The sequence below is a fragment of the Bidens hawaiensis genome, unplaced genomic scaffold (genome assembly GCF_021521415.1).
Source record: "Bidens hawaiensis isolate Kalapana, Puna unplaced genomic scaffold, B.hawaiensis_p1.1 tig00044599_1, whole genome shotgun sequence".
NCBI classification, from domain to species: Eukaryota; Viridiplantae; Streptophyta; class Magnoliopsida; order Asterales; family Asteraceae; genus Bidens; species Bidens hawaiensis.
In genome coordinates, this window is record NW_027505895.1 from 47,243 (window position 1) to 56,666 (window position 9,424).

General features: G+C 34.6%; 1 long non-coding RNA gene and 1 pseudogene across 1 annotated transcript; one reads left to right on the forward strand and one right to left on the reverse strand.

Annotated features, from left to right (window-relative positions):
- The first annotated feature begins 527 nt into the window (after nucleotides 1–527).
- Nucleotides 528–1,337, forward strand: LOC143615824 (ethylene-responsive transcription factor 5-like; annotated as a pseudogene).
- A 2,448-nt stretch (nucleotides 1,338–3,785) lies between these two features.
- On the reverse strand, nucleotides 3,786–8,143 carry LOC143615825 (uncharacterized). Its single transcript, XR_013150546.1, has 3 exons — nucleotides 7,231–8,143; nucleotides 3,914–4,265; nucleotides 3,786–3,836 (listed from the first exon to the last, which is right to left on the reverse strand). It is a non-coding gene; the product is annotated as an uncharacterized LOC143615825 (long non-coding RNA).
- Nucleotides 8,144–9,424: the final 1,281 nt, after the last annotated feature.

Here is a 9,424-nt window from a genome sequence, read left to right on the forward strand (position 1 = left end):
CGATATTCTTTTTTTTTTTCTAATGGAAAATTATAAGAGGCATCTATCAAGTGAGCTAGCCCCACATTCACGGTTTTCTTAATATTCATAATGCTAAAAATAATTCATATCAGTGATATATAGTATCATTTGTTACAATATACCGATATATTTTCTCTTTTTCTCCCTAATTTTCAACCTCACTTATCCAAGCTGTTAAAATACTAATATTGAGTTTTAAACATTAAAGCAATTTAATCAATAGTTCAGATTTGTTATTACACTTTCTATGAACTTTTGTTTTTTTGTTTTCTATTGCTCTTTTTCTATATGCATGTATTTATATATTTAAAAGTTATTGTTATTAATTTCATTTCATTCGCCTCCCTCTTTGTACCAATTAAGCAGCCCCATTCATGTATATACCAGTCAACAAACGACTGATCTTTCATCCTTTATAGATGGCTGATGATAACAAATATTTTGATTCTTTCAAACACTTCAATCCCTACAGCTTGTTCTTGCATCCAAAATATATAAAAATTACAATGCTTACACAAGTGAATGCAAATATTTCCAACCTTGAATCAATTCGAAAACATCTTCTTGATGATCATTTTGATTCTTTTCCAGACTATTGCCAAAACCAAAACAATATTTCGAGCTTTATCTTTAATGAATGGAGTTTCCATAACTCCGTTGAATCATCTTCCATAAACACGGAAGATGTCTAAAACTCAATCGAGGCGTATAGCCCAGTTCCAAGCATGTTATCTTCATATATGGTTGATGGTTTTGAAACATCCAATATGTTGGTAGAAAATAGTGACAAAAAGTTAGAAGTCATAACATCTCATAACCAATATGACACCCCACAAAGATTACAAGATACCAACAAAGAAGTCACTCTAGAAACACAAGCACAGTTATCTCACACCACGCTCCCTAATAACTCCGCCATGGACAACCACATGAGGGAAGCAAACAAGCCGCTAAAGTTTGATTTCTCGACAGGCAATATCATTCCATCTGGTGGTGAACCTACACAGCTACCATTTACACCTGACAGGAAGTATAGAGGTGTAAGACGACGGCCATGGAGGAAATTCACAGCAGAGATGAGGAATCCGGAGAAGAAAGGTTCGAGATTGTGGCTTGGGACGTACGACACACCAGAAGAAGCAGCCATGGCGTATGATCAATCAGCTTTTAAGCATCGTGGCTCTCAAGCTCTGCTTAATTTCCCGCATTTGATTGGATCACACCATGAATATCTGAAAAAGTATAATAGTAAAAAGCGACATGTAGCGAAAGCTATTGAGTCCTCAACGTCATCTTCTTCGGGGGATAAAAACTAGTATATATATAATATATATACATAAGAAGACTTTAGAAAATAAAATTTAGTGGTTTGGTGAGAGTTACAAATTAAACTTGCGTCTTCTTTTGTATTCACCAAGAATTTGTCTTCATTAATTATCAACAACTTCGGTATGAGAACCATTAAAATCTCCTCTCATAGGGGTAGATACATAACTTCTTTAGATATATTTTGGAGCTTATCTATGTTATAGTTTATCTACATTAGAGTAATAGAATCAATCATATACCGTTCTTTTATCTTCATTGTCTTACTAACCGGGTTTGAAGCTTGTTATCAACTATGATCTATTATTCTCTCTATTATATAGATGAAAGTTACTTACAATTTACAAACACGAAAAATATACAGATTTGATCTCTTCCATATTTTATTTACACTATCGGTTATGAGTTTGTTAGCATTTATAATCATAACCTTGTGTTCTCTCATATAACTTGTCTCCCAGATTATACACACGCAAAAGCATTTGACATTTTCATACAACTAGATAGGTGGATAGCATGTTTATATATGTTCTTTATAGCTCCTAATCCAGCCATTTCAATATTTTCGTACAACTAGAGGTGGATAGCATGTTTATATATATGTTCTTTATAGTTCATAATCCAGCCATTTCAACATTTAGAAAATTATATAAGCACTTTTAAACTATATTAGCAAGATAAACTTTAAAAAAAATCATCGGTTTCAATGCAATCGCTATATAAACGAAACTAGAAAACCAAATAAAAAAACAATCGTATTTTAATCAAAAGGGTATCGAAACGCGTTTATTTTGTTATTTTCTTATCTTGTAATGTCCAGACCCACGCTATTAAACCCGTGATGCGACCAATATTGAACAAAAGATGGAACCCAAAAATTGTAACGTGTTCGATTAACCAGTTATCTAAGTATGTGAATTAATTAAAAATATAAAGAATAAAAATAAGAGGGAAAAAAAAGGCGAGGATTTTTAAAAGTTAAAATCTCCGCCCAAATTTCTAAGTAAAAAAACACTGCTATTACTTTTAGATCTCTTTAAAGAGATAATTAATTTGTTTGCTTTTCATTTCTACCGGTTAGGCCAATTCAAACCACTAGTCGCTCGTTTGGAAATTGCTTGGAAGTTGCTTCTCGTTTTTCAAGTCCCGATCGATAAGTAAACACAATGTAAACAAATAACTCTTGTTTATTAATCATAAAATCTTACTCAAAAAAACTAATTACAACTCTTGATGAACCCTAACTAGGTTGCATCAACTTCATGACAATCTCTAACTTGGTTGCCCCTGTTTATAATGTTAACTCAACTTAGCTAACAAGAAACTTAACTACCCATTTTAATTCTTGGGTTGTGAATTACACTCGGGTCAAACAACAATTGAGCCAACATCCCCCCCATTGTTGTACCTGACTTGCCCGACTCACCCCCTAATTTCCTATGCAAAATAGACGGGTCTTCAACTTCACGCTAGTCATCATTCTCTTGATTCTCCCGAGGCTTTTCATGATCTCTTGCAATGTTCTTTGGGCACCACTTAGCTTGAAGTAACACTTTCTTCGTTTGATAATTACACGTCTTCTCTTGGGCTTGAATCACTTTCCACTACTAGAAAAAGGCCTTTAACGACACGCATTGCGTGTCATTAATGGGTACAGATGACACGCAAATGCGTGTCGTTGAAGCCCCAGTCATAAAGAAAATATGACACGCACCTGTGTGTCATGTTATATGACACGCATTAATGACACTCATTTATGACATGCGTTTATGACGTACATGTATGACATGCTTTCATACAACTAGATAGGTGGATAGCATGTTTATATATGTTCTTTATAGCTCCTAATCCAGCCATTTCAATATTTTCGTACAACTAGAGGTGGATAGCATGTTTATATATATGTTCTTTATAGTTCATAATCCAGCCATTTCAACATTTAGAAAATTATATAAGCACTTTTAAACTATATTAGCAAGATAAACTTTAAAAAAAAATCATCGGTTTCAATGCAATCGCTATATAAACGAAACTAGAAAACCAAATAAAAAAACAATCGTATTTTAATCAAAAGGGTATCGAAACGCGTTTATTTTGTTATTTTCTTATCTTGTAATGTCCAGACCCACGCTATTAAACCCGTGATGCGACCAATATTGAACAAAAGATGGAACCCAAAAAATGTAACGTGTTCGATTAACCAGTTATCTAAGTATGTGAATTAATTAAAAATATAAAGAATAAAAATAAGAGGGAAAAAAAAGGCGAGGATTTTTAAAAGTTAAAATCTCCGCCCAAATTTCTAAGTAAAAAAACACTGCTATTACTTTTAGATCTCTTTAAAGAGAGAGATAATTAATTTGTTTGCTTTTCATTTCTACCGGTTAGGCCAATTCAAACCACTAGTCGCTCGTTTGGAAATTGCTTGGAAGTTGCTTCTCGTTTTTCAAGTCCCGATCGATAAATAAACACAATGTAAACAAATAACTCTTGTTTATTAATCATAAAATCTTACTCAAAAAAACTAATTACAACTCTTTATGAACCCTAACTAGGTTGCATCAACTTCATGACAATCTCTAACTTGGTTGCCCCTGTTTATAATGTTAACTCAACTTAGCTAACAAGAAACTTAACTACCCATTTTAATTCTTGGGTTGTGCCTTACACTCGGGTCAAACAACAATTGAGCCAACATCCCCCCCCCCCATTGTTGTACCTGATTTGCCCGACTCACCCCCTAATTTCCTATGCAAAATAGACGGGTCTTCAACTTCACGCTTGTCATCATTCTCTTGATTCTCCCGAGGCTTTTCATGATCTCTTGCAATGTTCTTTGGGCACCACTTAGCTTGAAGTAACACTTTCTTCGTTTGATAATTACACGTCTTCTCTTGGGCTTGAATCACTTTCCACTACTAGAAAAAGGCCTTTAACGACACGCGTTGCGTGTCATTAATGGGTACAGATGACACGCAAATGCGTGTCGTTGAAGCCCCAGTCATAAAGAAAATATGACACGCACCTGTGTTTCATGTTATATGACACGCATTAATGACACTCATTTATGACATGCGTTTATGACATGCTTTCTTTACTCACATATATGACACCAAATTACGACTAGCATTTATGCGTGTCATCATCGTATACTTTTTATTTTAAATATATATATTTATATATTTCATAATTACTAATTTTTACATTAATTACACAAATATAGCATCAAAAATATCCATTTCATTTATTAATTAGACATCCTAAGTCAAAATATTACAAATCCTCCCAACTTAACAAAAGTATTCATAAATATAGAAAACTATACATATATCACTACCGGAAAACAAATTGTGACGCATAGCTTGACCATTCTTTTCAAATTGCATCAAAATCCGCATCCGTGTACTCGTCTTTGCTTCTCCCAAACTAAGAAAATTAAACAAACAAAACGTTACAAAATTTGGCCGAGTTAAAACGAATTGGGTCAAAACAAACCAATATAAAAATAAATAAACATCTAAACTATACTTACATTGTTATTGACGAGTATTTGAAGTCCTTCATGAAAGGTCTCCTTCGTGAAGTTTAAGAAAAAATAACCACACTCAGTACTTCCCGGCTGATTCGGACACTACAAAATTACAATCTGTAAAATAATTAAAACATATAATAAAGCTTTCTAATAATTTTTAAACAAGAATGTCTTAGCCTTAATCAAGAAAACATAGTCTGGTTCTATTTGTTCATTACACCTTTAACAAAAACACCTTAGATTACTTATTGTACTTGAACAAATTCCAGTCCCAATTAATTTTTTGCCAACTATATATGCTTCATTCTAAAACCAACACAATGCAACAGTTTACACAACAATCTAATTTTTTTGCCAAATATATATGCATCATGCTAACCTATTTGACACGTTAGAGTTCATACATAACCCAAATTGCCACCTTTAAAATTAGTGCATTATACATGATACCTTGTTGTGCGAGGGAGAAAGAGATCCACTTCCGCATCACCAGTCGCCGATGATCTCATGTGGCATCCTCGTGTATGCGAGCCCACAACAACGCTTCCATCTTCAGATCCATGTCACGTGGCACCAAAACATCCTTGTGGTGATATCTCATCCTCCATAGATTCTGTAATTTGAATGTTACCTGATATTTTTTTCTATTTTTTTTTAAAACAAAAACATGAAATATTAAACTGAAAGTGGAAAGAACCAGAAGTTATACACAACATTTTTCTGGTTATTATCTGCATTAAATTTTTAAAAACAAAATAAACTTTTATCAAATCGAAAACTTAAAAACAATTGCTTATGTATACTAAATTACTAATTATAAATGCGGATCACATGGATGGTAAAATGTAAAAGAACTTTCTAGGTTTTGTTAAATATGAGCAATAGACTAGCAGTTCCCTAATTTTTTTTAAACATCATAAATATGTGATCTTTTTTTCCTTTTTGTCTAATTAGAGCTTTAACTGTTAGCAAACAAAGTAAAAAAAAAAAAGAAATAAAAACCAGCAATGTTTTTATGAATAGTGTATGATTGGGTCGGGTTCTTCGGTTTTGAGCGTTTAAAATATAGCCCGATAACCGAACCACTCTTAAAAGGATGATCTGGTATTAGTGAGTCAAACTATCACTAAATACTATTTTAAGTTCGGGTAATTTACTTTTTCTATACTTGTACCCAAACAACCTTTAATGACTCGTTTCAACTCGATTAACGTATGTTCACTGAACGAGCCAAAAGTACTCTCGATCTTCTCTTAACACAAAAAGATGATATTAAACTAATGTTATATGTTATTGATCAACTATAGATGCATACCACAAGTTTGCAAATATAAATCAGAATATGATTTCAGCTTCATGTTTAGCTACTCTTTTTTACCCATTTGACCCGTCACACATAATATATAATTCAAATAAGCTCATTTATATGTAAATGAGTTAAAATGGCCACATGCATCTAATTGTTGTGATAATAAACTTATAACTAAAGCACATCAAGACTCGAGTCCACACATGTGTGCAAATGGTGTTGCAAATATACTTGTTAATTGTTTTGTATCTAATCGGTATTATCTATATACAGGCCCATAATCAAAGCACACTTGGAACACAAAGATATTCCATTGCCCTAAAACTATTTTTTGTATACGAACAAAATCTACTACACCTAAACATGATGATTGAAATTGACAAATTATTGTTCAAATTAAAGCTATTATGCCGTTAAAAAAACAGAAACTAACATATTACAATTAAATTAAACATTAATTTCATAATTCTGAAAAAATCAAGCCAGAGGAAAGTGAAATTAACTATGGAATCGAAAACGAAACTGATTAGATATCGAATTCTTAACTTTCCTAGGGTTCAATTAGGTTTTCGTTAAGAAATATACCTGTTCTTTGAGACAATGAAGCTTCATTGATGATTCGTCCGTTTTAGGGTTTTGGTAGGGAAAGAAGTGGTGTCATTAGCCATCCACGTCATTATACTCGTCGTCATCTTCGATTTCATTGAGAAAAAGAATGTGAGAAGATGAAGATCTGTGGTGATAAGGATGAGAGAGAAAGAAAGAAAGATTGTAGATGGTGGTTTTGTGGAGATGGGCCTAGAATGTTCTCACCCATATATACAGATAGAAGATAGGTTTTGAAATACAAGATGACCCGCATGTTTGTTGTTTTTTAAGTTACGACATTGAATCGATGACACACAAATATACATGTCATAATTTTTTAAATTTTTTGAAAATATGACATTTTCTTTATGACATACGCTTTTGCACGTCATAGATCATCGCGTGTCGTAGTGCGCATGTCATTAAAGACGTTTTTTCTAGTAGTGTTCTTGACCACACGTTTAGTTTCTTGAACACTCTTCTTTGGACTTGAATTTTGGAATGTGGATCTTTAATTGGAATCTTACTCGTACTCGGCTTGTCTTCTTTCAATCCAATTCTTTGAAGATCCCGACCTGCAAAATTCTTCATTCCAATGATAGCTCGTTTACCAGGACTTGCTATCTTGTGGCTAATCTTGTACAATCGGTTCTTGGTCCTTATCACAATCATCAAAAGCTTACCTGTATCATCTTTAATGGTTAGCAAATCATGTTTCATGTGAATCTTGCATCCACCTTTAGTTGCTTGACCAAGACTTATGATATTACATTGTAGGCTCGAGATGTAGTAGACATCAGTCAATGGGCGTCGCTCCCCCGTTTTCCTTCGATTAAGACCGACCCTTTTCCCCGAATATCAATACAAGATTCATCTCCAAACTTCACTTTCCCATGGCTTATTCATTCAATTCATAAAAATACGCTTTATTACCCGTCATGTGATTCGATGCTCCCTTGTCGAGATACGAAACATCTTTCTCCATTGGTTCGGTTTCGAAACGCTTTGGAATCACCCTGTCTTCATTCAGAAAAACCGTTTTCTGATTACCTTTTGTCATAAATAAGATTGTATCAAAATCATCAATTTTGTTCAAATTAGATTCTTCCTTTTTCTTCATACGTTCCGAATACATAGACATAAAGTGACCGAACTCATCACAACGGTAACACTGAACCCGTGACATACCATTTCTTCTCCATTGACGACCATTCTTTCTTCTTTAACCCGTATACCTTGACATTAAAGCTCTGATACCAATTCAAGTGCTGATCGATTATCAAACACCAAGTAAACGACTAACTCTCGTTTATATTAATAAGAAAATCACTCTCCATGGATCTAAACACTAGTCAGAGACAGGATCGCTACCCCAGTGATCGAAATAATGAGACATAGAGAAGATTGTGTTGATTCCAGTGAAGAGGAGGATAAGAGGTATTTGGATAGACAAGAGGACTTTTGTTAGATTGGTGGTGGCTTTGTCGGCATCCGTCTAAGATGGTGTGATGGTGGCGGCTTCATCGAAGTTGGCATTCTTTTGTATGTTCATAGCTGGTTTTGATCTGTGGGTGGTGACCAAGATGTGTGATGGTCATAGGCGGCTACCACAATAAATGGAGGTGGTGGTAAGGCGTTCCTGGTGATCACCAAATATTGTAGGTAGCCGCAGGAGTTTTCAATGGTCGTAGTGTAGCTGTAGAAAACTAATGAGTGAAGAAAGTATGATGCATAATTGAATAACTTATTTGCAATTTTAATTTAATTACAAAAATAGTCCTCAATGGGTAAAGGACGAAAGTACCCTCATGTCTAGTGCACATAGAGTTACTTAACTGAAAAACTTAACATCCGTTAGTGTAAATGACTAAAATCGAGCCAAACATGCAAATAAAGGATAAAAATTAAAAACTCAATTTCGAAAAGGACCCATTCTATAATTTAGCTAAATCAAAAGGACAAAAAATTATAATTTTCTCTAATTTTTACCCATACTCTATCAGCAATCTCAAATCTTCAATTTAATTTAATATTCAAGCTTTTTTTGTTGTTTCAGAAAATGGAATTGAAGAGGTATGTACCCGCCTCAACATCGAGCGGGGCGGGTCAACCCACAAGATATATACAAGACATTAGAAATCAAAGATATTATCAAGGCACAAAGCCAAAACTTATGCGCACAGCGCATATCGCATATGCTCAAGCATCACATGCTTGCACATATCACATATGCTCATGCATCACATATGCTCGCGCGTATCACATGCTCACGCATCATATATGCTTATGCATATCACATCGTGCGTGGCGCATCCGCGCGCGGCGCATATCACATGCTCGCGCATCATACATTCCCACCCATATCACAGTTGCGCATGGCGCAGCTGCGCGTGGGACATCCGCGCGTGACGCGTATCACATGCTTGTGCGTATCACATCTGCGCATGAAATATCTGCGCGTGAGAATAAAGAGAAGACCTCGCGCATCCTCAGGATGGGCGCATATCACACATGCACATAATCAACCTCGTCCTTATCCAAATCAGGATTAGGGCAACCTTGATTGTGCACGTCAGACAACCTTCCAGAAGGCATCTTTTTAAGGAATAAGGATATGCTGATGTTGACAGCTGCTAAATGAAAGGTGG